Raw genomic sequence first — 27118 nt, forward strand, 5'->3', positions numbered from 1 at the left:
TTAGTGAAGCTGTTCAGCCCCAGGTCAGGCTGGATGCAGAACTTTGCCAGCACTGGGGATGCTGAAAGGGCAAGGAGGACATTTCATATTTCCATATATTCCCAGCTCCCTCGTAGGAAGATTACAGGGATACACGTGTAATGCAGCAGGTCACAGGGAAGACAAAGCAAGGGCAGGCTTATCTGGAGAGGGAAACATCTCTGCTCCTCCGTTGGTGCTATCTGAGCTGTATCCCAGCCTGTGCATGCACCAAAAATCTGACTGCAGGGAAACTTGGAGAAAACCTTTACCTAAAGGCAAAGAAATCAGCCAGAGCTTCTCCAAAAGGCCCAAGTCAGTCATCCAAGAGTCTCAGACCAGCCCTGATCCTTACACCTCACCTGCAACCCTGAGGTGACCCAAAGCATCCCATCCCTCCCCTCCTCCCTGCCCTAAATACAGGACAGGGGCTGGTCCAGCCTCCCACCAGCAAATCCCAGCTGGGCCAGGGGAGTGTGGCATTGCTGAGCCAGGGCTGGGGGCAGGGGGGCAATTAACATTTTCCCTTCCATTATTATCCAGAGCTCCTATGGCAGGGCAGGCAAAGGGCAGCCTGCTTCTGCTCTCCAGTCCCACCAGCTGCTCCAAGATTTACCTGCAAATCCCTAAAGGAAATTGTTCCCTGTGAGGATGGAGAGGCCCTGGCACAGGTGCCCACAGCAGCTGTGGCTGCCCCTGGAAGTGTCCCCGGCCAGGCTGGACAGGGCTGGGATAGTGGAAGATGTCCATGGCAGGGGATAGATGATCCCTAATGTCCCTTCCAACCCAAACCATTCCAGGATCCGCTGCCTGTGCTGCCTGCACGGGTCAGCGGGGCAGTAAATATTTGTACAGGCTGGACAAGGAGAAAGCAAACAGAATTCCCTTATTTATGGGCCTTGGCAGCTTCTCAGCCTCAGCTCCACGGTGTTTCCATCCCCTCTGCTCCCAGCTGGGGCTCTGTGCACCCACAGCTGCTCCGTGGGGTGCTGCGGCAGCAGGCAGCCAGGAAGGAAAATGCTGGGACAGGAATGTGGGACCAGAGGGACAGACAGAGTGTGAGAGTCGGGATGTGCAGGAGCAAGTGGAGTGACCCTGCCTGATGTTTTTGCAGCCGTGTTTATTTTACCTGCAGGCAGAAGGAGGGAAGGTGATGGATCTGCTTCCCTGGCCATCCAGGGCTCTTCCCAGGCACTGCATGAAGCTCCCAGAGGGTCAAACACAATTCCTGAGCCCTCCCTTTCAGCAGGAGGGTGTCCAGGCTCTGAGAGGCTTCCAGGGAGCTCAGTGAGACATCCTGAATCCCAAACCCCATCCTGAAGCCCAAACCCCATCCTGAATCCCAAACCCCTCCTGCACACCCAGGCTGCTCCTGCCATGTCCTATCCCAGCCCGAGGTTCCCTCCCTGCTGCTGCTGCCTGCCCCTGGCTCCTTCCCAGGAGGAAGCCGGGATGTGGGAGTGCTGCAGGGTCTCTGGGTGGGAGGTCTGTGTCTCCTCTGGCAGGAACAACCCAAGCAGGGTCCTGTGCTGCCCCAGAGACACAAACCATGAGCGTACCTGGAGGCAGCCGAGTGTCCAGAGCTGCCTCATCTGCTTCCCATCATCGCCCAGACAGTGGGCAGGAGGCAGAGGGGAAGGAGCCCGGGGATCACTGACCCCTCTTTGTGCTGAGTGTCTGGCTTTAGGAAGGATTCAGCCTTATTACCAACCTCCTGAGCTGCTGATTTCTTGGATTTCTGTCATGTCAGGGGGAGATTTCGCTGAGCTGAAAAGGGCAAGGGGATGGATCTCATTCCATAAACTCCTCAGAGATCAAGGGGAAGACATGGGGCCAGGGGTTAAAATCACCCAAACCAGGCAGAGAACGAGCACGTGAAGGAATAGGGCAGGAGGGGATGTGAACAACAGGGTCCTGGTGGCTCCTGAGGAGGGGCTGTGGTGGGGGTGGATGATTGCTGGGGTCTGGCATGAGGATGACTCAAGCCTCATCCCTAAATTTACTGGGAAAATCAGTCCTGGCCTGTCCCATCACTTTCTCCATCCCGGCTGACCTGAGCTTTATTTACACACTGTGACCAACACAGGCTCTGGTCACTCCAGCGATACCTGCCAGGAATTGATGGCATCCAGCTGGAGATCTCCAGCTCTTGGATTCCTCTTGCAGGTAATCCTGGGTGCAAACTACTTCTCTTTCATGCACTCATTTCACCATTTGTGGGAGAGCAGAGCAGGCAGGGCCATGCTGCACCCATGAGAGGGAACAGCCTCAAAGCTCTGCCAGGGGAGGGTCAGATTGGACATCAGCAGGAATTTCTCCATGGAAGGGGTGATCAGGCCTTGGAAGGGGCTGTCCATGGAGGTTTGGGGTCCCCATCCCTGGAGGTGTCCAAGGAACACCAGAGGTGGCACTCAGTGCTCTGGGCTGGTGACAAGTGGGGATCAAGCACAGCATGGACTGATCCTGGAGGGCTTTTCCAACCCTACTATCCTGTGATTCCAGGGAAAATGAGAGATAACAGCCCTGAGATAACAGCGAGGCAGAGCAGTCTGTGAGCAGGTCTGGGGCTGGAAAACATTCCCTGCAAAGCAGCAGCCCTGGCTGGCTCTGACTCCCGCTCTGCTCCTCGTGCCGTGATTTATCCCGCAGCAAAGTGAGCCCAAACGCTCTCCATATGGATCCCATACAGCTGCACCTGCTTCCCACCGTGGATAAGCACATGTGGGATGGAGGGGGGAGTGTGGGAATACAAATCAATCACCCAGCAGCCCTGAGCCCTGCAGGGACTGCAGCTCCCCCATCCCTGCTGGGGCTGCTGGGGCTGGACGGCTCCCAGGGAGGGAACCCTGGCCATGCACAAGTCCCCAGGGTGACACTGAGGAGCCCTGAGGTGCCACCAGGATGCAGCAGCCTGGCTGGGGTGTCCCATGAGAGCAGGGACTGTGCAACAAGGGAAACCTGCCCTGATGGAGCCAGGGCACCCCTGCACCACCACAGCAATGAGGGAGCCGAGTGCTCCATGCCCAGGGAAGGAGTTCAGGAGCCATTCTTCTCTCACAATGTTTAAATCTCCTTACATGAAATTCCCTAAGGAAATAAGCTGTCACCAAGCTCCAGGACCATCAATCCCCAGGGATCCCTGGGATGAGTTTACAGAGCTTTCCATAAACACAGTACATGAGGCACAGCCCTGCTGCTGGCCAGGGAGGAGCTTCTGCTCCCACATCCCTGTGTTTTGGGAATGTCACTGTCCTGCATCACCCCCCTGGCCTGGAAAATCCAGGGCTGTGGGCAGAGGAGACCCAAGCAATGCTCCATGCTGGAGGATCCCAACCCAGAGCTCAGGAGGGACCCCGAGGTCCCCAAGCCCTGCATATCCTGGGGATGCAGACAGGGATGCTCCTGCTCTGCAGAGAGACAGCCCTGTGGGATCTCCCATCACCTGCTCCCACTTTGTCCCTCTCCCAACCCTCAAATATTTATGTCCAAAGTCGACATTAAAATTCAAGGGAAGCTAAATAGAAATTAAATTGTGTATTTGGAGAGGAAACAAGTCCCATAAGGTGAGCGCTGCTGGGCCCGGTGATTGATGGCTGTTTATTTATCTGCTACTGCCAAATCCTGCAAAGAAGACAGAGTGGGAAGGGAGAGGGAGCCCCTGGAGCTGGGCTCTGAGGGTGGAACAGCCCTGGGAACCGTGGCAGTGTCCAAGGGGGGAGCAAACAGCTCCAGGAATCCCAGAGCGACCGAGAGCAGAGCAGGGCATCCCTGCCTGGCTGCAAGGGCTTGGCTGCACCACCCAAACCTTTGAAGTCCGAGTGTTTGGATCGACACAGGGCAGACCCAGCTTCTCCCTGTCCCACTTGCTCATGCCTCCGTGGCTCTGAAATCACCCCTGAGCATCTGAGGCGAGGCTGAGAGAAGCAGAGGCCTTGCTGCCTTATTCTTTTTCCTTTCCATTTTTTTCATTTTTCCTTCCCTTCATTTCTCTTTCTCCTCTCCTCTCCTCTCCTCTCCTCTCCCTGTCAGGACGATCCCCCTCCCCAGGAACCCCTCTTTGTCCCCGTGTGTCCCTTACCCCTGTCCCCTGGCTCTGTCCCTCCCTCTCTCCCCGCAGCCCTTTCCCTGCCTCCATCCCTGTTCCCTCTCCGTTATTTGCATCCCGGTGCCCAGGATCACTTGAGAGGGAGCTCATTTCCTTTCCCCGGAGCTCAGACCTTCCCTTGCAGTTATTTATCTGCCCCCATTCCCGAAAGCCGCGTGCTGACGGATGCTGGATGCAACCGGACACCCCCGGCCGGCCCCGCCGATGCCTGCTCGGGTCTGGGCCGTGCGGGAGGGAGGGCGAGGTCATCCAGAGGCTCGTGTGTCCCTCCTTCTCTCCCTCTTCAAATCCTGCTCTTCCCCGGTTTACACTTCCGTGGAAAGGGATCGGTGACTCGGGGTGTTTGTCACCCAAGGGAGTGTTGTCATTGCTTACCCGTTGCTAGGTGACAGTGTCCTGCTGTGCTGGGCCAGGCGTGTCCCGGGGATGCCATCCCTCCGCCGGGGTCGCCATCCCTCCTTCCCTCCCATCCCTCCTTCCCTCCGCCGGGGTCCCATCCCTCCTTCTCTCCCATTCCTCCTTACCTCCCATCCCTCCTTCTCTCCCATTCCTCCTTACCTCCCATCCCTCCATCCCTCCCACCGGGATGCCATCCCTCCTTCCCTCCCATTCCTCCTGCCATCCCTCCTTCCCTCCATCCCTCCTTCCCTCTCATCCCTCCATCCCTCCCTCCGGGCTCCCATCCCTCCTTCCCTTCCATTCCTCCTGCCATCCCTCCTTCCCCCTCACTGGGATCTCATCCCTCCTTCCCTCCATCCCTCCTTCCCTCCCATCCCTCCTTCCCTCATGTCCCCGAGCCTCTCAGGAGCCACAGGCCATGGAGCAGAGCTCAGTTCGGGCTCATCCTGCAGCTCCACCCGCAGAGCCTGGGGGTTTCAGCCTCTTCTCGGACAGGCAGGGACTGTGAGGGTCATTCCCTGCGCTCCAGCACCTCTGGCACATGTGGTGATGGAGAGCCCAGTCCAGCCCCTTCCTCTCCGGGGACAGGAGCAGGGCGGGGAAGGTCAAAGCAGGAGCTGCCATGAACTTTTCCAATCAAGTGGACAAAGTTTGGGGTTGGTTTTGTTGTGGGTTGTTTTTTTTTTCCTAGTCTCCCTGGAAAAACGCTGATGTGTCAAAACAAAGGGGTGGTTTTTTTTAAGGAATGTGCTTGTTTCAGCTTTTCAGGAATTCCTGCTCAAAAGTGAGAAAAAAGAGAGTGCTGCCATCCCATTGCTTTCCATCCATCCCACCCCATCATACCCCATCCCATCCCATCCGATCCCATCCCATCGTACCCCATCCCATCCCATCCCATCCCTGTCAATGGTGTCCCCATGAGCTGCAGCCCCACAGGGCACAGACCTGAGGGACCAAGGACAAGTCCTGCCAGTGCCAGTGCTCTCCTGGCCATTCCAGTGCCCTCTTGGCCATTCCAGTGCTCTCCTGACCATTCCGGTGCTCTCTTGGCCATTCCAGGTCCTCCTGGCCATTCCAATGCTCTCCTGGCCATTGCAGGTCCTCCTGGCCATTCCAGTGCTCTCCTGGCCTTGCTGACAACCCAATTCCCTGGGCATGGGGCTGGGGGCAGGCTCAGGGCTGCTCTCTGCAGATGTGGTTTTGATTAGGAATTTTTTTGGACTAAAAATGCGCAAGTAAAGCAAAGCCCAACCCCAGCGCCATCGCCCCCCGCTTCCTGTGAGCGTTCCTGTTCTGATTAACCAACATTCCTCAGGAAAATCATCTCCTTCCCCAAAAAACCCCAGGCAGGGCTGGCCAAGATTGCCCTCACCACAGAGAAGGGGGTTCCACATCTCGGAGGGAAGGTGTGGGTGGAAGGTTTGGGTGTCAGCACGTGGCTCCTGGCCAGAGAATTCCGACCCCATGGAGCCTTGGACCCCTCGTGCTTGGGGGGCACACTCCCAGCTCCAGGACTGGGAATTCTTTCCAAAGTGGTCATTCCAATCACAGGGAATTCAGCTGCCATAATCCCAGTCCCCCCTAGCTCCGGGAGCTCCATGGCCAGTGGCTGTAGCCCCATCACAGGGAATCTCCAGCCATTCCAACTCCACCTCGGAGCCTCCAATCCTATTTAATGAATGATCATTAACTGGGGACGTTTCAGATGAGGAAATTGTTTTAGGAACGAGCAATTAAGTCCTAATGCTCAGCTCACGTAACTCATTTCTAATTAAACTCGCTGTAAATTATAGCACCACTATTTATTTTTAATGAGAAATAAAACTGGAAAGGAATTGTGGCCCTTCAAAAAACCAGACTGAGTGGGAGGGAGGAAAAGGGGGAATGAGCAGTGGAGGGGAAGGAGCAGAGAGCAGGGAGAGAGTTCAAAACAGGCAGAAAAGAGCTCTTAAAGCCCTCCCTGCCATTCCAGAAGCCATCTCCATTCTTGCCTGGTGCCTGAGGACCCCCTGGCAACAGCTATTTATATTCCTGACCTTTCCCAAAGGTGGGCAAAGCTCTGGAGTCCGGGCTCTGGAGGGTTTTGCCACTGGGAAGCGGCCTCAGCTCCCGCTCTCTCCAGATCCAGCTGTGTCGTGACAAGGAAAAATGGTGCCCATATGGAGACATTAATGATCCGAGGTTCAAAGGCAGCACGGGAGGATCGAGTGCTCTCCGAGCAGATTTTAATCACATCCATCATGGAGCGGCTCTGGAAACGGCAGGAGAGGCAGGCTGGGGAAGGATGGGGCTGGGCATGGACAGGGGTAGCAGCACCAGCTGGGTTTGTTTGGAGTTGGGCAGGGAAATGTCAGGATTGCTCAGGCTATGGTCCAGGATTGTCCTGTCGTGGAGTCAGGAGGTGCCAGGGATTGTCACTCCCCCATGTCTTATGGGAATTCTCCTCAGGGATGGAGGAGGAGGAGGGGGAAGGTGTGATTCTGAGCATCCCAGCCATGCTCCATGACCTCCCCTCAGCCTCCCAGACCCTCAGGGACCCTCCTACCCCCCAGCATCCTGCAGAGCTATGGGCTGTGCTGGGGATAGCCCCATTCCCTGGGTCAGGAATCACACAGCAGATTGGGTTGGAAGGGACCTTAAAGCTCATCCAATCCCACCCCTGCCATGGGCAGGGACACCTTCCACTGTCCCAGGCTGCTCCAAGCCCTGTCCAACCTGGCCTTGGACACTCCCAGGGATCCAGGGGCAGACACAGCTTCTCTGGGCACCCTGTGCCAGGGCCTCCCCACCCTCACAGGGAAGAATTCCTTCCCAATTTCCCATCTCATCCGGCTTTATTTCAATTTAAAGCCATTAGGAGTTTGCTGTTAGTGGAAAACACTCTGGCTGGTGTCCAGTAATGATGGATTTAACCCCACAAAGTCGAGTTCAGGCCAAGCCCACTTGGAGATCTATAGAAGTTTAACATTTCCAGTGATGTTTCCACTCTCTCAGCACCGTCTGTGCTGGGATGGAGCTGGAGGAGGAAAAGGGAGACCTTGTCTTTTATCTGCCCCCCCAGCTGGAGCAGGGCAAGATTGGGGTTACCCAGGGCTCCGCCATCAGCTGAGCCCAGGTGAGCCCTGGGAGGGCTCAGGTGAGGTTGGGATGGGTCCAGGGGAAAGATGCCATCCCATCCCTGCTCTTGTGCAAGGAAAGCAGGAGGAGAGATCCTGGTTCTCAGTCCTAGACCTGGAACTACAGCTGCTCACAATCCCCCTTCCTTTTCCCATATCCCACCAGCCTAAACCACATCATCCCATATTCCACCACCGCAGTACTACAAGCGTATCACTCCCTATTCCTTATCCCACCATCCCATATCCCACCATCCTGTAGCTCCCATCCACTCTGGGTCTGTCCCACTGCCCAGCACGGATGAGAGCTGCCTCTGCCAGTTTCCCCCACTGCAGGACAGGGAGGCACCGACAGCACACCAAAACCAGAGCTGGAGCATGGAGCAAATTTCACCTTCCCAGAAATTCCCAAAAAAAAAAAAAAAAAACACCAAAAAAAAAAACATTCCTAGGAGCTTTTCCTCTTGCTCTGGCTGTACCAAGCAGCGAGCAGTGAGTGCTCCTCTCCAAAACCTTCACTAATGATTTTGGGCAGCTAAGCCAGGCCTGGATTTGGGATGTGGCTGTGCCATCCCAGCTGTCTGCATGCAGATTTAAACCTGATCCATGTGGAACAGCGGCAGCTCCTGCACTGCCTGTGGACAAAAGTCCTGATTATTCCCTCTTCCCAACAAAGCCCCTGTGTCCAAAGGCTTCCAGGCATTGTGCTCCCTGTTCCCTCTGGAATAGCTGCACGTGGATGCTGACACTGCAAACTCTTCCCTGCGTGAACACGCTCTGGTCACACCAAGCTGTGACCAACATTTCAGCACTGTGTCCAGCCAGGACAGAGATAGGGACAGGAAGAGCGATGGGAATGTCTGTCCTGCCAGCTCCTGCCTTCCTTCCATTTGGGGAGAGAAGAGAAATCCAGGATGGAGAATCATGGGGTCACAGAATGGTGTGGGATGAAAAGGACCCTAAAGCCCATCCATGAAAAGGACCCTAAAGCCCATGGGATGGAGTAGGGTCACCTTCCATACACTGGGTTGCTCCAGGAATGATATCTGGGAAGGAAGGGAAATCCTGGGAAATCCTGGTCCAGACAGGCCAGTGTTGAACACAGGCCCTTTCAGAGGGATTCTGTGGAGCCTGTTTTCCATGGCTCTGCAGGATCATCGTGTCCTGATGGACCCTGCAGAGTTCTGGCTGCTTTTAGGCAGGAGGGGAAGGAGCAAAGTGAGGAGGTTGCAGAGAGCTGCAGCCAGAGGAAACACTGGACGATTCCTCACACGGATCCTGCTGCTGGGGTGGCAGTGACATCGGGAAGGGCCGTCAGTGAGGGATTTGGGTTTCTGCCCTTGCCATGGACAAACGCCCCGCGGAGCAGCCCCTGAGCCCCCAAAGCCCGGCCCAGCCATGTAACCCCAGCTCGGAGTTAATCACTTCCAATCCCGGCCTAAGGAAGCTGCAATTAAAGAGCTCGTTAGTGGCAGAAAGAGCTCCTGTGCTGTCCTGACACATTCAGCTCCCGAGCTGCTCCAGCATCTGCCCGTGGAGCAAGGAGAGGCTTAGGGACCGGCTCTGTCAGTGGGGTGCAGCATCCCTGGGCTCTGTTAGTGGGGTACAGCATCCCTGCCCCACAGTGCAGCATCCTCCCTGGAATCTGAGCTCCTCCCTGCCACTGGCCACGCCATCCGATCCTGCAGGATGAGGACAGGACAGCTCTGCCAGCAGCAGCCCCCCGGGGTATTCCCAACTTTTCCTTCCGAGCCTGCTCATCCCCTGGGCCGTGCCTCCAAGCCCATGGCAGCCGGGATGCCGAGGAGGAAAGGGAACACGTGGAGGCAGAGCTCTGGGCAGGGATCCGGGAGCTCTGGGGGAGGAATTCCTCCCTGCGATGGATGAGGGTTTTAGATGCAGATCATCGCGGGAGCTCCAACATCCACAGCTCCGGCTGCGGTTTGGAGCGGCGCCCTGAGGAGCTGCAGCATTAACACCCACAGCCCCTTCCCGCCTGGAACGCCTGCCCATCCGCACGGCTCCCTGCAAGGAGGCACAAGGGCCTTCCCAGCTGCGGGGAGCTGCCCCGGATAAACACCCGACAGCTGGAGCAGAGAGAAATGGAGCTGCTTCTCCAACTGCCAGCACGAGCCAATCCATCACGCTGGTCCTGGCACCTCTCCTCGGAAGGGAATCAAAGGGCTCCTTAGTGAGAAGGGATGGAATGACAGGTAGAAAGGCCAGAGGATAAATCCTGCTGCCTACTGGGACTGTTAAATATTAGGAGAGATTAGTGTCTGACAGGGGAGAGTAGGGCAGCAGCTCTGCTAAACAGCCGGAGAAATGCGTGGAATTCCGGCTCCTTTGTCAGTGGCAACTGCACAACACTCGGGGTGGAATAAAAGGAAGGAGAAAAAATACCTTTCCCTGATTTAGATTAAGGAAGGAGCTCGGGCAGGAGCCTGGATCTCACCCAGCCCTTCCTGGGGCAGCACAGGAAAGGGGGAGCTGGGAGAGGTTTGGAGCCAGAGCATCCCCTCCCACTCCTGCTCCTGCACAGCCCCAGCCTCAGGCACAGCCCCTCCCCTGGCTGGGTAGGTGTGACAGAGGGTGAAGGGAGGTGATGGAGTCACCATGGAAGTGTTCAAACCCTCATGGATGTGGCAGACATGGGCTAGTGATGGCCTGGGCAGTGCTGTGGGTACAGTTGGACTTGGTGGGCTCAGAGGGTTTTTCCAACCTAAATCACGATCCATGATTTTCCTTTCCCCATCTGGGCAGCAGAGCTGGGTGTAGGGAGGGGTGTGCTGGAGAAGGAGGGTCTGGCTGGGATCAGCAGGTCAATCCAGCTCAGGCAGATTATCCCAAATGATAGATCCCATTTCCTTGCTAAGGCGTCCTAAAGTGCTTTGCTCTGCCCAGCAAGGGCTGTGATGGGGCTTAAAATATTAAAAAATTGGCCAATTTTCATAGTTTCCATGTCTGGCATGTCAGGGCTTATTAAGCAGGAGAAAAGCCTCTGTGCCAGGGACAGGTGAGAGGGAGTGCAGGGCTGCCCAAGGATCTGTGGCCAGGCAGGGATGAGCTCCATGGGGAGCAGAGGGACTCCCATCCTACACAAGTGCAGAGTCCTGGGCTGAGGCAGGACACAGACAAGAGGGGCCAGACTGTCAAACCCAGCCCCATCCTAAACTGAAATTCCCAAATTTGTCAGCCTCCCATCTTGAACCAGTTAAGTTTCCTCCCTCAATTACCCCGCTGGAAAGTTATTTTATAAACTCCCTCATCTGATGATTGGGAGAAACCTCCTTCAGCTTTCAACTGACATTTGTTCACGACAGGTTTCTACCAATTCATGCTTGTGCCAACAGTGTCCTTCCAGAGTTCCTTGCATTCCTGGGTGTTTCCTCTTCCATGTCTTTCCAGGAAAGCAATCAGAACCATCTCAGCCTCTGATTTCTCTCCAGACTACATAAGCACAACTTTTCCAGGGCCACTCATCCTGTCTGTGCCCACTAAACCACATTTGCTCTTCTATTTGGGAAAAAAAAATCCACAGAGGACTTGTCTTAGCCTACAGAAATTTCATCCCAGTTCCTTATTTGCAATAAAAAATCCCAAATCCGTTGGCCTAAACACTCTTTTTTATCCAGAAATCCATTACATCCACTGTCCTCTCCACGTGTATCCAGTGCAGGAAGGGAGCTGAGTAGATCAGCCAGAAGGCAGAGTCTGGATCCAGTAAGATCACAGGGCTGAGATGGGATTTAGCCCATCCACCCTGGAGTAACCAGGATCACCAGAAGGAAAACTCTTGGAAATGAACCCCTGTGCCATGGAGCCAGGATAGGAGAGCTGGGGGTGCTCACCTGGAGAGGAGAAGGCTCCAGGGAGGGCTCAGAGCCCTTCCAGTTCCTAAAGGGGCTGCAGGAGAGGTGGAGAGGGGCTTTGGACAAGGGATGGAGGGACAGGACACAGGGAATGGCTCCCACTGCCAGAGGGCAGGGATGGATGGGATATTGGGAAGGAGAGGGTGGGGAGGCCCTGGCACAGGGTACCCAGAGAAGCCGTGGCTGCTCCTCATCCCTGAGAGTGCCCAAGGCCAGGTCAGTGTCCCTCCCCAGTCCCTGAGCCGTCAGGAGCTGCTGCAGGAAAGCTGCACAAAGCCCGGCTGCATCCCAGTCCGGTCCCAGCAAGGATGAGCTTTGGGACTGGGATTTCTCCGTGCTCACAGAGCCCTGAGCACGGCCATCCACACACAAAGAGCAGCTTTTCCAAGCCCTCCATGGCTGCGTCCCAGCGAGGGAGCAGGTAAAGCAAACCCTGCCAGCAGCAGCCCCGAGCTGGCACTGCCCCATCCCCGCCCCTGGCACCGCCAACCTTATCTTTGGATGCAAAACCAGGGGAAAATTGAGTGCTTGAAAGAGGACGGGCTCTCCTGGGTCAAATTAGTCATTCCTCGTTAGAAAAGCCCCGCTGGTTTCTTTGTTTCTCTCGCTCTCCAGCGGACCCAGATAAATACATTTGTAATTCTCCGGGTCCCGCTGAATAGGAGACTGGCAAGGTGAGAATATTAAAGCTGCACATTATCAAGTGCTTCCCAGGAACTGAGATTCCAGCAGAGGAAGGATGGGGAGGAAGGCAGAGTGGGGAGAAGCTGCGGAAGAGAGTGGGGGAGGCTGGGGAAGGAGGAAGAGGAGGATGAAGGGGGGGAAATGCCAGCAGAGGGAATGCTGGAGAAAGCGGAGAGGGGAGAAGGCTCTGGAGGAGAGGAGAAGGGGGAGAGCAGGACTGCGGAGAGGTTTGGCAGCTGCTGAGTGTGCTGCATTTCAATATTTAATGACTCCAAAATACAGCCATTAACATGTCAGAGGCAGAGGGAAATGGCCCGGCTTTTCCCCGAGCCCTGATGGCTTTGAAGAACAAATGTCATCTAAAAGGGAGGCTTTTAAAGCGTTTTGGCCGGGCCTGCTGCCGGCCCCCTCCCTTCAGGGCAGCGCTTCCCTCCGGGAATGCCGAGGGTTGCATCCATTTGGTTTGGCTGGCATTGTCCATTTTATTTTCCCCTCAGCCTCCCTCTCTCTGGGATCTTCCCTGTGAAATCAGGAGCGTTCTGCTCTCTGCTCCCAACATCCCCCGGCAAACGGATTTGCATCAGGTGCAGACAGTGACAAACTTGGAGCTGTTTTTCCCAATTTCAGCTGCTCCATTTCCCTCCTGCCGCGGTGATTCGCCTTGCTGCTCGCTCTGCCTTCTCTCCAGGTGTTCTTTGTCTTCTCATCCTCTCGCTCTACCCTGGAGACCCAGAGGGAAAAGCAAAGAAAAAAGGTCAAGGAAAGGATTGAATGGTTCATCCCTGGGAGTGTCTAAGGCCAGATTGGACAGGGCTTGGAGCAAGCTGGGATAGGGGAAGGTGTCCCTACCCATGGCAGGGGAGGAGACGGGGTTTAAGGTCCCTCCCAAGCCAAACCATTTCTTTGTCACCACTGCTACTGGCACCGCAGGGCCATGTGCCAGCTCCAGGCCATCTTCCCATGCAAAATAAATGCAAAAATAAGTGACAACCTGACAAGTGTAATAAGGAAGGAGGTGGCTGTGCCAACCCTGTGGACAAGGTTCAAGTCATTCCCATTAAGCTCATTAGGAAACATTAGGCTGTGGAAGTTGTGTGTGGAAGTGGGAATGAAACAGCTCTGGTTTGGGTGGGGAAGTGGTTGGATCCTACAAACAATCTCCAGGAATGCTGAGATAGGGACAAGGGCGTCAGAAAAGGGCCCCTGTACCCATGCATGGCACCAGAGCCATGCTGCCTCGAGGTGCTGCCCATCCAAAGCCATGTCTCTGCTGTTCTGTGAGCAGAGCCACCCTGTCCCCAAGGGCTGCTGGCTCCAACCCCAATGTCCCAGTCCCTGGGCATTCCGCAGGTCCCCACAATCTGGGCTCAGCATTCCCCAGCCAGACTCACCCAGGAAATCCCATCCACAGCAGCAATCCATGGTCCAGGTGGGATCAGGGAATGAGCCCCTCTCACAGGGCAGAAGGGAGCACTTCCACCCCCTTCCTTCCCACCAGCAGCTTTGTGTCCCCCCCGTGCTGAGCCGACATTTTCTGATCCAGCTGGAGCCTCGCAGCAACTTCCAAGGGCCGTTCTCACACCATTCCTGCCCCACTCAAACACAGCACTGAAAGGAGACTTGGGAGAGAAACTTCCTGGCTGGAGAGCCCTTCGCATCCTCAGTGACCTCCAGGCTTCCAGAAAGCTGAGGGGGCTCTGAGGGAACGAACCGCTGGTCCCTGGCAGGCCACAGACGGATGGATAATGGGATCTTTGCACCTCAGAGAGGATTTCATCACTCAGCCTTAGCCCAAATCCATATTCATCATCTATGGATTTCTTTTTAATGGATAAAATGTCTTCTTTTGAAAGAGCAGCCCCACTGCTGATGGCACAAACAGCTGTGCAGGGAAATCGCGTCAGAACGAACCCAGGCAATCTTCCCTCCCCGAGCTTCCAGGGAATCTAACAGCTTTTGACTTCCAAAATAACCCCGAACGCAGAGGAATTTCAAAGAGGAGACAGAAAACCTCCCCCGTCTGCTCAACCACATCAGCCGGGCAGCCTTCCCACGCCTCTTCCCAGCCTTCCTGCCCCTCTTCCACGGGTCAGGCTCAGGCACTTCATCGCCATCCCTCCGGAGGAGGTGGGATGGATGCTCCTGTGCCGGGAAGGGAGAGCTGCTGCTCTCCCCCAGCACTTGACTCCAAGCCTTCCCAAGTTCACCCCAGAGCAGGAATTTCTGCATCCTCCCGCCACCATCCCTGGCAAACCCTTATTGAGCTTGACACGTGTTGTTCTATTCCTGATGGATCCTGGCCACTGGAATATCCATCTGAAAATCAAATAAAATAGCCAAGCCCCCTGCGTGCTGCATATTTTATGGGCTGCTCCCTGACTTCCATTGTTTCCCATTGTTTAGACTATTAGTCAGAACAATTTGTCATCCTACCCCTGCTGCCTGCTGGGATTCTGGGATTCAGCGTGTTCAGGAGATGGAGCCCATGCTCCTGCCACGCTGGGCTTCAGGACAGCCCAGAGCTCCTCACACCGTGGGGCTGGGGCAAGAAATCTGCAGTGGGGCTCACTCCCCATCCCCAAAAACTTGCAGGCTGAGAAAAACAAACGGTGTGAACTCCAGGGCAGGAGGTGAGGGAGGAAGAGGTTGAGCGCTGCTGGCAGAGCTGGCTTGGAGAGGCACTGCTGGAGCAGGGAGAGGGTTTTCCTGGGGCTGCCAAGCTCCTGGTGCTGCAGGAGCTCCTGTCAGCTCCATTTCTCACTCCCCTCCCGCGCCCGGAGCCCGGAGAGCGGGAGGCAGGAGCTCGGCCCAGGCAAAGGAGCTTCTGTTCCCAATCCTGCTCTGATCCCTTCAGGAGCTCCTGGTGTTATAAACACCTCCCTGGGACTCGGGGATTGCTCTGCCTGCTGGGGTTTGTCTGCCCTGGCAGCTCCACGGTGGGGTCAGGAGTGGGAGGGAGCAGCAGCAGGGAGCTGGAGCCTGCAAATCACGAGGATGGGCTGTCCTGTCCTGCTCCCATCCCCTCCTGAGGAGCCAAGGGATGATTTTCACACTTGCACCACTCCCAGAGGAGGCACTGGGAGTCCCCACTGCTGAGAGCTGCTCACAGGGCAGCCAAGAGAGAGCTGCTCTGCCCAAGGCCAGCTCTCCATTCCCAGCTGTCCCAGGGCTGTCTCCAGCCACCCCAACCCCATGTGGCTGCTGCACCCTCCAACCTCTCCCTGCTCTCCCAGCCAGGCTGAGCAGCCAGGAGCAGAACTCACAGCTGCTCTTCATCCAGGCACCAAAACCTCCTCCCAGATTTTTATTGGCACTCATTGCTGCCTCAGCTCTGCCCATCACGGTGGCACCTGGCAGCCAGAGGTGTTTGACAGAACCTGACACTGCTGGCCCTCACCTTTGCCTGCCCACATGTCCCAGCTGCTCTGGGAGTGCCCCCTCCATCCTTGGGAAGCAGCTGGGGGCTGCTTCATCCCTGGAAGTGTTCCAGGCAAAGTTGGACAGTGCTTGGAGCAATCTGGTATAGTGGAAGGTGTCCCCGCCAATGGCAGAGAGTGGAACTGGATGGGCTTTGAAGTCCCTTCCAGCCCAAACCATCTTGGATTCTGCATTCCTATGGAAAGGAGTGGCAGGGACAACCTGGGCATTGCTTCCCAGACAAGTAAAGGAGGGAGAAGATCCTCCTCATCATGTTCTACCCAAACATCCATGACTTGCTATGGGGCCAGCAGGTTCTTGGACTTGGGAAGAGCCTGGGGAACTCCAAGTGGCTGAAAAGTTGGGATTTTGACCTACCCCAGTGCCTTGGAAGATGCCACAGAGCCAGTGGGGCTGTGAGGATCTGCCTTCATTCCCAAACATCCATCTTCCAACAAAAACATGCTGTCCAGATCCAGCCCTTCCTTTCAGCAGCACTGGCCTCCCACTGTCACCCCTTCGTTATATCCAGGCTGCTCCTCAAACCCAAGGCCAGCATCCCTTGGAGCTCCGTCCTGGAGCACGCTGGAAATTCAGGCCTTGCCTGGGAGGGAGAGTAAATTCCCATAAAAGCCCTGAATGGAAACAGAAGTGCCTGTTTTAGGGAAAAAAAGAGAGGAGAAGAAAAGAAGGGAGGGAGGAACCTGGAACCTGCCTCCCCATCCATGCACAGGGATGTGTCCTCACACAGCAGGGGGACAGGTGGGACAGGGCCATGTCCCCATGGCCTCCTCCCCAGGGGTGGCCACGCTCCAGCCAGGCGCCCACTGCTCTGGCACAGCTCCCCCGCGGCAGGGAAGGGGTTAACTCCCAGCAGCTGCTCCCCAGATGCCGGTTCTGGAATTCACATTTGTGTAATAATAAACCTCGGGGAAAGCGCTGCCGCTGCTGCTGCTGGGGGGCGGCTCTGTCCCCCCTCGCTCGGAGCCAGCGTGCGGCTGCCAAGGGGCGGCTGGAGAGGGGTGGCAGCCCCAGGTGCTGCGGGATGCGGGATCCTCCCGCCGGACTCCCAGCGAGATGAATTGGGGGCCGCCAGGGGAGCTTTGCACAGCGCTTCCCATCCCATCCCATCCCATCCCATCCCATCCCATCCCTCCTGCTGCTCACCGCGTCCCCCGGGAGCCCGGAGGGGGCACAGCCCGGCGGGTCCCCCCGAGCGGGGCAGGGCAGGGCTGGGCTGCTGGGGTGTAATTGGTTTCAGGAGAGAGGGGTGAGGAGAGACGGACATAAATTTCCTTGAGAGGCTTTCTCCCTAATGGCTCCCATCGCCCGGCAGGGCAGCACACCTGCTTCCAATAGCGGCCCCGGCTCCTGCCGCGGCTGCGGGAGAGGGGCTGGGCTTCCATCGCCTCTGCTGGCCACGGGCGTCCCGCTGCAGCAGGGACAGGCCTTTGCCCGGCCTTCCAAAGGGATGGCGATGGCTTTGGACCCCGTGCTTTCCCCTTTTCTGGGTGTCCAGGTTTTCCCTTTCTTGGGGTGTCCAAGTTTTCCCCTTTCCTGGGGTGACCAGGTTTCCCCTTTCTGGGAATGTCCTGGTTTCTCCTCTCCTGGGGATCCATGTTTCCCCTTTCCTGTGGTTTCCAGGTTTCCCCTTTCCTGAGGTTTCCATGTTTCCCCTTTCCTGGGATATCCAGGTTCCCCCTTTCCTGGGTGTCCAGGTTCCCCCTTTCCTGAGGTTTCCAGGTTTTCCCTTTTCCTGGGATTTCCAGGTTTCCCCTTCCTGAGGTTTCCAGGTTTCCTCTTTCTTGGATTCTCCATGTTCTCCCCTTTCCTGGGTGTCCAGGTTTCCCCTTTCCTGGGGTGTCCATATTTCCCCTTCCTGAGGTTTCCAGGTTTCCTTTTTCCTGTGTGTCCAGGTTTCCCCCATCCCAGCACAGCAGCTCCGCTCCTGGGCGCTCTCCATGAGCTCCTGCCCACCTGCACGGCCCAGCCCAGCCCGGCTGATCCCAGGATGATGCTCCGGAGCTGCACAGCCGGATCCGAGTAGGTCACGGACCTCGAGAGGAGGCGGGAGGAAGACTCCAAACGCTGCCGCCCCCAGAGCATCTCCGGCTTCCCGGTCGCGGCTCTGACCCCACAAAGGCTCAGGAGCGATGTGGAGGGCTGGACAGGGATCAGAGGTTTGGCTGCGAGCGGGGGCAGCGGCAGGAAGAGTTCGGGGGGTCCGGATTGAGCTGCTCTGTCGCTCCATTTGGAATGAAACCCTAAACCGGGTCAGCTTCCAGGCGAGCATTCCTGCTTTATTCTGCTGCCGGTGCCGCGTTTCACACGGCAGGACAGGAGGTGGCACAGGGGCAGGAAAGCTCTGCAGACCCGGGCTGGCTCCGTGCTGAGGGACACCCCCAAGGGCCGTGTGACAAAGGGGTCCCAGCTCAATTCCTGCCTGCATTCCCTCCCCAAATCCTCCAGCACCGCGTCCTCTTGGAGATGAGGAGGGTGCAGGAAGGGGCAGGTGGATTTCACACCTTTCCCTTTGCCAGTGGGATCAGGGGGTCCTGTCCCCACCAGGGGTCCCCTGCAGGATGAATGTCAGCTGTGACATCCTTGCTGGCATGTCCCTGTGACAGGGGTGGATCCACCTGCTCCAGAGCATTTCTGATCCCCAATCACAGGCGGGGGTGGCGGGACAGTGGGGAGTTCATCCCTCTCCCTCTCCCCAGAACAGCCTCACGTATTCCTGCTGTTTGGCAGCGCTGTCCCAGCCCACCCCGGTGGAGAGGGGTGTTCAGAAGCAGCTGGGAAGAGCGGTGGGAGTGGGAGAGCCTTTGACACATGAATGGGGGACAGCGGGGGCAGTTGCACTTTTGGTGCAGGAGCCCTGCCTCTCCAGGAGGGTGGCCGTGGAAAACATCTTGATTTCCTTCCCAAAGAGCTGCGAGGGATCAAAGATCCCTGTCTGTGGCCAGCTGGCACCTGCTTCCCTCTGGAAAGGGGAACATCTTCCTGGCAACAACTACAGAGAATCCCAAGTCACCGAGGATGGGAAGCACTCTCCTTGTGGGCAGCTTGTGCAGCTCCACGAGCTTTTCCAAGAATCTCCAAGAGGGATTATTTCTCAACCTGTCCTGTCTGAGGGATTTCTGTGTGTCCCTGGGAACGTCCCTTGGAATTCCTCCCATCCTGGATGCAGCCAGCCCAGCATTGTGGCTCTACCTGTGCGTCCACCACTGGAGGGCTCCAGGATTGCTCCAGGAAAGCGCATGGAGCCAGGAAAGGGGCAGGAGGTAATCCAGGTAATCCATACCTGAATCCAGGTCTGATCCTGCACCAGAACTCACTCACTGTCCATGTCTCTGGATCCACACCTGAATCCACACCCAAATCCACACCTGATCCCACACCTGGGCAGGTGCTGGTGCACACCTGGCCAGGAGCAGCTCCAGGGGAAAATGGCCCTGGTGCTGACCCCACAGAGCTCTGGGGCTGCTGCCATCGCTGCCGGGTGAGGGGGCTTCTTCAGCAGAAGAATAAAAAATTAAAGCAAAGCAACCCAGCCTCCAAATTTATCTCCAAAGGCCTCGTTATGACCATTTTATTTGCTGGCTCCAGGCCAGGAGCTCGCTGGCCAAAGCTCCTTGATTTTTCCCTCCAGCGTGCCGGGGGGAGCAGCCTGGCTGGGGTCCCGAGCTCAGGATCCGAGGAGCCTGGTTTGCCTTTGGAAAGCTCCGTTAATTGACATGAGAAAATAATCCCAGGCTCTTTCTCTCTGGAGCAGGGAAGGTTCTCCTCACAGCACGGCTTGAAAAGGAGCGCGGCTTTTGGGGGACTGCAAATGCATCCGTCAAAATAACATTCCCTGGGCCAAAGCTCTTCCCTGGGGCAAGGCCATCTGCTTCCAAAGGCTCTGGAGGAGCCCGTGGCTGCTGATTTCACACTGGATGTGTGGAGTGGCTCCAGCCCCTCAGCACTGTGTCCCTCTCTGCTCCCCTTCCTGCCCCTGCTGCCACCCTCCCTCCTGTCCCCCGAGGGTGCAGGATGCCACTGTCCCTGCTCCGCAACCTGGGATAGTGGAAGGTGTCCCTGCCCACGGCAAGGGTAGAATGGAATGGGCATGAAGGTCCCTTCCAGCCCAAACAATTCCAGGATTTTCTGATTGCGTTGCAGAGGCAGAACTGGATCAGGGAGCCCCTCCAGCACTGGAGAAAAGCACAGGGCTCTGCCATCATCTCGGGGAGCTGGGAATTTCCAGCAGCAGTAAAATTGGCTTTTCCATTTGTATAAACTCCCCTGAAGTGGTGCCAAAAGCAGAGAGGATGAGACAGGAATGGCAAATGGAGCAGAGGCTGGATTGATTATCGAGGATTCATTCCCTGAGGTTCCTGAGGTTTGCCAGAGACACAGCTCTCTTTGCACAGGGCTGGCATTTTAACACTCACAAAATCAGCTATTAATAGTTAATGGCCAATTTAATAATTAATCAGTGTTTAACAAACGGGGGTGGAGGAGCCGCCTGTCTGCCACCAAAGTGGAATAATAAAGAGGAAAACTTTACAGTGACAGTGTCCAAGTGGGATTTTGGCTTTCTTTTGTTACTGTGAGGGTGGGGAGGCCCTGGCACAGGGTGCCCAGTGAGGTTCTGGATCCCCTATCCCTGGCAGTGCCCAAGGTCAGATTGGACGGGGCTTGGAGCAGCCTGGGATAGTGGAAGGCATCCCTGCCATGGCAGGGGAGGCACTGGATGGGCTTTGAGGTCCTCCCAATCCCAACCATTCAATTTGGAATCCAACTGTGGCATTCTGAGGCGGTGAGGGGACCATGGGCATCCCCTGCCCTGGCTCATCCCCAGGCTGCTCTGGGAACTCTCCTGACCTTGTCAGGTTCTGCCAAAAGTGAGACACCCCCAGTTCCTCCAAGCCCCCGTCCCCAGGAGCGCTGGAGCCAGGACACACTTCCAACCCCACGCCTGTGCTGATCCTCTGGGATCCTTTATGACCACAAACGGACCCAATGTGAAATTGCCCCAGATTTGTGTCAAACTGGCTCTAATCATCCCCTAAATCCTGGTATTTGTGGGGGTGATGTGGGAGAAGCTGAGTCATTGGACAGGTGCCACAGTGGGCCACCACCAGTGGGGACCCCAAAGTGCAGTGAGTGCCCAGGCTTTATGTGGAGCATTTGGAGCAGCAGAGACTGCCCAGCCCAAATCCCAGCTGTGTCTGGGTCACCACCCTGGGGCTGACGGCTGAGGAGGTCCTGGCAGGGGCACAGCAGCGTCAGGTCCTGGCAGGGGCACAGCACCAGCCCCTCCACCACGGAGGGGCTGCGAGCCAGCCCTGGGCATTTGTAAAATAAAGGCTGATTATTAACAGTACTTGAGATGTTCATGTTCCGTCTCCCTCGGGAGGCTCATTCCGCGCTGATTATCATATTTTTAAAATGTAATGAATTTATGGAGATAATTCAATCCCACTGACGAGGGATGTGCCTCACTCCTGCCACGAGGAAAGCTGCTGCGTGTGTGAAAATGGAAATTGCTGCGGCACTTTCCATGGCTTTTGCCTGTCCGCCCCTTCCAAAGGATCCCAAAATGCTTTGCAGGCTCTATCTGCTGGTGGGATCAACCAGAAGCTCATCCCTCCCCAGGAACGTCCTCACCTCTGGGCTGCAACACAGAAACTCTTTTACTAGAAGCAGAAACGTAATCAGATTAATTAAGTAAGTACAATTCTGAAGCAAGAAAGTCAATTAAAGGAATCATAAGTCAATATGGAAATAGAAGGAGCTGGCTTTGAAGCAGGATTAGAGATAGCGAGGCTGGAGAGCGGCACTCCTTCAAACGGCTCCAAGAGTGAATTCTCCATGGTGTGCAGGCTCAGAGACAGCTCTGGGAGCAGCGCTGGGTGCCCATGGAGGGATGGGTCCAAGAGTGCAATAAATGTGCGCCAAATGTGTGCCAAATGTGTGACAAGTGTGCACCAAGTGTGCGCCAAGTATGCACCAAGCACGAACCAAGTGTATGCCAAATGTGTGCCAAGTGTGCACCAAGTATGCACCAATTTTGTGCCAAATATGTGCCAAATGTGAACGAAATGTGTGCAAAGTGTGCACCAAGTATGAACCAAATGTGTCCCAAATATGTGCCAAGTATGTGCCAATTGTGCATCAAGCATGAACCAAGTATGTGCCAAATGTGTGCCAAGTGTGCACCAAGCATGAAGCAAATATGAACCAGATATGTGCCAAGTGTGTGCCAAGTATGAATCAAATGTGTGCCAAGTGTGTGGCAAGTATGAACCAAATATGAACCAAATATGTGCCAAGCGTGTGCCAATTATGAACCAAATGTGTGCCAAGTATGTGCCAAGCGTGCACCAAGCAAGTGTGCACCCAACATGTACTAATTGTCACCAAATGTGTCCCACGAGTGCTCCAAGTGCTCACCAAGAGTGCCCCAAGCCCCACGTGCACACAAAGGATGGATGGAGCTTGTACCAAATGTGCACACCAATTACACACTAATTACACACCAATTACACACTAATTACACACTCATTACACCCCAATTGCACACCAAGCATGTGCCAGGTACTGACCAAGCACAAGACAAGCATGTACCAGGCATGTTCCATGTGCACACCAAGCATGTCCCAAAGTGTCCCCCAGGTGTGCCCAAGCCCCCCAAAGCCATGCCAGCCCCTCTCCAGGCCATGTCCCCAGTGTCACTGCTGCCTGAGGCCACCCGGGGCGCCTGTGCCCCCTCCATACACCCACACAACCCTGGCACCAACCCTTCCATGTGCCTGTGTCACCATGTGTGTCACCCATGGAGGAGCAGGGCTGTCCCCTTGTTCCCTCACCTCTGTGGATCCTCCCTGATCCCCAGCTCTGGGCATCCTTTGCTTTTCCACCACATTTCCTTTCCCTCCTTCCTTTCTTTCTCCCAGCAAAACCTCCCCGCCACGGGTGTCTTCCTGCCCCCATAAATCTCCTGCCAGGGCTGAAATGGTGGCATTGAAGAAGGATCTTTTTTTGTGCAAATTTCAATAAATGCCACTGGAACAACATGGGAAATGATCCTGAAAATGCAGGAGCAGAAAGGAGAGAAAGAAATGGCAGCCAAGGGGGAAAGAGAGGGAAATGCTGGGATTTGAGGCTGCCAAACAATGCATTTAAATAATTCAATTTGCAAAAGCAGGGAAGAAAAAGAAGAGAAAAGAAAAGGGGAGGAAAAACCCAACTTGTGTAGCAAGCCCATAAATAACCTTGGAGAGTGGGAGGCTGGGAATGCAGGATGGGGTGGGCCTTCTCCTCTTTGCATGAGTCTCCATTAAAATGCCAGGAAAAAAAACGTATTTTGATAGATTCATCTGTAATTTCACTTTTAATTCCTCATGGTCCCCAGAGCCACGATCACGTCGCCTTCCCATCCTGAGCTCTGGGGTCTCTCCCCTTTTTGGATGCCCTGTGCAGGGTTCCCAGGAGAACCAAGCAGGACACCTGGACAGCCACCTCCTGTCCCCAGGCACTCTGTCACACCGAGCCTTAGCCCAGCACATCACACACAAAATTCCCAGAGCCCTTTAAATAGGTGACACTGGGTCAGTGACACTGAGAAACACTAAAGCGGGAGGGAATGTTTAATTATCTGGTTAATGATGCTGGGAATCTTCATCTGCAGAGGAGGGCAGGGTTTGGCAGCTCCTCTCTGCAGCCACTCCAGCCCTGCATGGGTTTGTGTTAATCACGGGATTTGGGGTCTGCTTTTGTTCCCATTCCCACTCTGATGGATTCCTCACCATGTCCTTGGGAGCTCAGGGATGTGTGTGGGTCTCACAGGTCCCTGAGAGCCAAACTTGTGTCCCACATGTCCCTGAGAGCCAAACCTGTGTCCCATGGGTCCCAGGAGCTGAACATGTGTTCCATGGATCTCTGGGAGCTGAGCACAGCCTGACTGTGGCAGGGTGTCCCCCTGAGCAGATGTTGGGTTCAGATGCCAGGTTCTAGGGGCTGGGGAGAGCCTGTTCCTGGGGAGGACAAAGTGCCATTTCCTGATTTATTCCTGGCTGCAGTGAGGCTGCAAAGTCCTTTCTGGAGGTTGATGGGGAGGGCAGAGGGATTAACAAACCAACAGCTGTAGTGCCCTCATCCCAAAATACTCCCTGAAAGGGGATCCTGCTCCTACAGCCCAGCTCGGTGCAGATCTCCCAGTTTATTGTTCTTTTTTAAAGTGCCTGTGCTGGGAAATGTCCCTTGGCTCTGCTGAGGGGACAGCACATCCTGATTTAGGTCCCCAGTGCTGGGCAGAGAAGGGGCCCTGCCCATCCCTCGATCCCTGCTGGCCACTGGTGCAGCTTGGATGGGTATCTGGCATCCATCCCGAGTGGAGCTGGAATTGTGATAAGAGGGAAGGCTGAGGTGGAGGCTGGGACCCCCCATGCTCAGAGGGGCTGTGGGTGGGGCAGAGCCCTGTTCCCACCACAAGAATTTGGTTTGCAGCATTCCCAGCACATCCCAGGGTCACCTTTCCAAGCCCTTCCACCCATTGCCCCTGGGTTTGCTGTGGGGTCAGAACCCTGCTGCCCCCACCCAACACAGCCCAGTGACCCCACAGCTGGGTTTGGGGACTGCCAGGCACCTTCCCCACAAAGAGCAAAGGTCCCAGTGGATGGGGCTCAGACCCCAGCCCCAGGCAGACACCTCAGGGCACTTTCCTGACTCCAGGAGGGTTTCACAGCAATGAGAAGAGACCACCTCTGTCACACTGTCCTACCGAACCCAGATCAAGGTGTGCCACCACAGCCTGTCCCTAAAGGGCACAGCCTGGAGTTTGGTCTCCAGTGAGTCTGGAGTGAGTCTGGAGTCAGATTTCAGCACATGTTCTGGGTTCCAAATGTTAATTCCTGTCTTTTCTTCCCTCCTTATTTCCTCCTGGGATCCTCAGGCTCTGTAGCAGGTCCCTGTCATTGAAGGGGAAGGTGTGGAAGGTGGAGTGAGCAATTGATGTTCTGCAGGAAGATCCTTCCCCACAGCCACCCCAGAGGACCAGTTTTGCAGGGAGAAGAAAACAGAGACATCCCTGAGCTTTCTGTGCACTTTTCTCATGCTTAGGAGAGTGAACCTGGACTTGCTTTTCTTCCAAACCCCTCCAACACTTGGATTTCAGGGTAAATCACTGCTTTTCCTTCAGCAGCAGCAGCATTACTAAGGTCCCTCATGAGGAATGTCACAGCCCTGCTCTCCTGGGAGCACCTCTGGAATATCAAACCCTGGTGGCTGCTCCTGGTTAGGGTGACCACAACCTGGACCGGTGGCTCTGGGGCAGCCTGGGAGCAGATGGGAATGCCATGGGAATGTCAGCTGGGCTGGGCCAGGCTGGATGGGACATGACTCCAGCTCTCCTGGAGCATCTGGCCTGCAGTTGGCAGACACAACACTCAACAACTTTCCTGGAGCTGAGGAAAGAAAAACGACGGAGTAAAAAATAGTCCTGATCCCCCGGGAGTCTTGTTCATTAAAAGACAACGTGGTTTATGGCTCACACGTCCTTCCCTCGCCGCTCTCCCCCGAGCAGGACTCAGCCAGACAATAACTGAGGCTCCAGGAACCCTCCACAGCATCTCTGGAGCCATAACTCAGCCTCTGTCAGCGGCTCCGTCAGTCCCACCCCGGGACCACCCCAAGTGCAGGATCCCCCCAGCCTCCCCTGCCTGCTGACCCTGTCCCACCGCAGCCTGGGGAATATGAGCTCACTGATTAGAAATCAATGGGACTTCAGCTCACACCTGAGCCTGCTGCAAGGGAGGCTGCTCCCTACCCTGCCTGGCCTCTCCGTGCCCGCTCAGCAGATTCCAGCACACGGAGCTGCTGAGGAGGTGACCCTGAGAAAAATCCCTGCTTGGGAAAGCAAAGCCTCCAACCCCCAGGGATGGCATCTTTCCAAGTCTCCACAATGGGTCACAATCTGCTGAGCCCCAAAGGCCCCCAGTCCCTGCAGGGATGGGCTGGTCCATCCTCAGGGGCTTTTCAGGGACAAGGAAAATGGTCAGGACCAGGGAGGAAGATCTCTGTCACGCTGTACAAAGGTGCAGGGTGCTGTCAGCAGTCCTGAAGGTGGGAATGCACAGCCTGGTGTGGGTGACATCCTGGGGAGGTGACAACAACCACCAGCTCAGCACCATCACCCTGCTCTGCTCTCTTCACGGAGCTTCTCTCTTCTGCTCCTCCAATCCCCAGCGATGCTGCTGGAAGAAGCAGGGAGCAGATCCATCCTCTCCAAACCCCTCCTCCTCCTGACACGCTGGAAACTCGCCTGTTCCAACCCCACTGTTATTGCTGAGCTCTGAGAAGACCAAAACCATTCTGTGCTCACCTCGTGCACCTTTGGACACCTCCTGCCTTCTCCTCCATCCTGCAGCTTGGGGCCCAAGCTGGAACATCCAGGCTAAATCTGGACCGCCCACAGGGTTTTTCCCCTCCTCTGCATGGACCAAGAATGTTCCCAACAGCTCATTCCCACCTCCCAGCTCTGATTTTTCAGCACCATCTTCATGTTTCCTGCTCAGAGGTGGCACCTGCCCTCCAGATCCAGCATGTGAAGAGGCTGCCTGATCCTGAACTGCCTCCAATCCAACTGGATTTGCATTCCAGGCTGAGGATGTGCCAATTACCTTTCCAACAGATCCTCCCAGAACTCTCCCAGCTGGCCAGTTCGTTCCTGTGCCTGGTAGCAGGAACACTCTGGAGCTGCTGCAAACCCTTCTTTAAATATGTTTTGAATGTTTCTGTTGCATCTCACTCCCATCCCACCGCCGGGCTGGGAAATCTAAAATACATCTGAAAACCCAAGCCATGATCATTACTGAATGTTAGAGAGCATCACTGGAGGATTAAATCCATATTTCTGTGTGGAAACAGAGGCTGGATGCCCAGCACGAGGCTGCACCACACACATGGAGAGCTGCTCACCGAGGACATGTCCGGCTCCCATCCCACTTGGAGCACCAGTTTGGGTTTCTGCTGCTCTTCCCCTCAGGACAATCCCAAAGCGCTTTTTCCCAGCATGTGCAGCCACTACTTCCCCACAGAAATGTGGATTTCTGCTCCCAGACTGGGCGGCTCCACCAGACAGGACAGGGAGGCAGAGTGGGAGAAGTTTCTGGAATCAACCACATCCATCGGCTCAGTTCCCAACCCCTTTAGGGACTGGAAGGCTTCAGGAAGGTTCTCCACTTAAACACCCAGGTTCTGGCTTATGAATTTATCCTGTGGCTTCCCAGAGTTCACTCCAAAAGGTCAGTCCCTGTTATTCTGTGTCCAAGGGAGCAGCCTTAGAGCCTTTGGGGATTCCCTCTGGGATCACTCCTGGTTCTTGCTGATCTCTCTCCCCTTCCTGACTCTGCTTCCATCTCACCTTTGCTCAAGAAGCTGATTTACTCTGGTTTGTCCACCTGGAGAAGGGAAGGATCCAGGGAGACCTTAGAGCCCCTTCCAGGGCCTAAAGGGGCTCC

Source organism: Melozone crissalis, unplaced genomic scaffold (genome assembly GCF_028551555.1).
Source record: "Melozone crissalis strain CALT ecotype California unplaced genomic scaffold, PUWL_Pcris_2 ptg000068l_1, whole genome shotgun sequence".
NCBI lineage: Eukaryota > Metazoa > Chordata > Aves > Passeriformes > Passerellidae > Melozone > Melozone crissalis.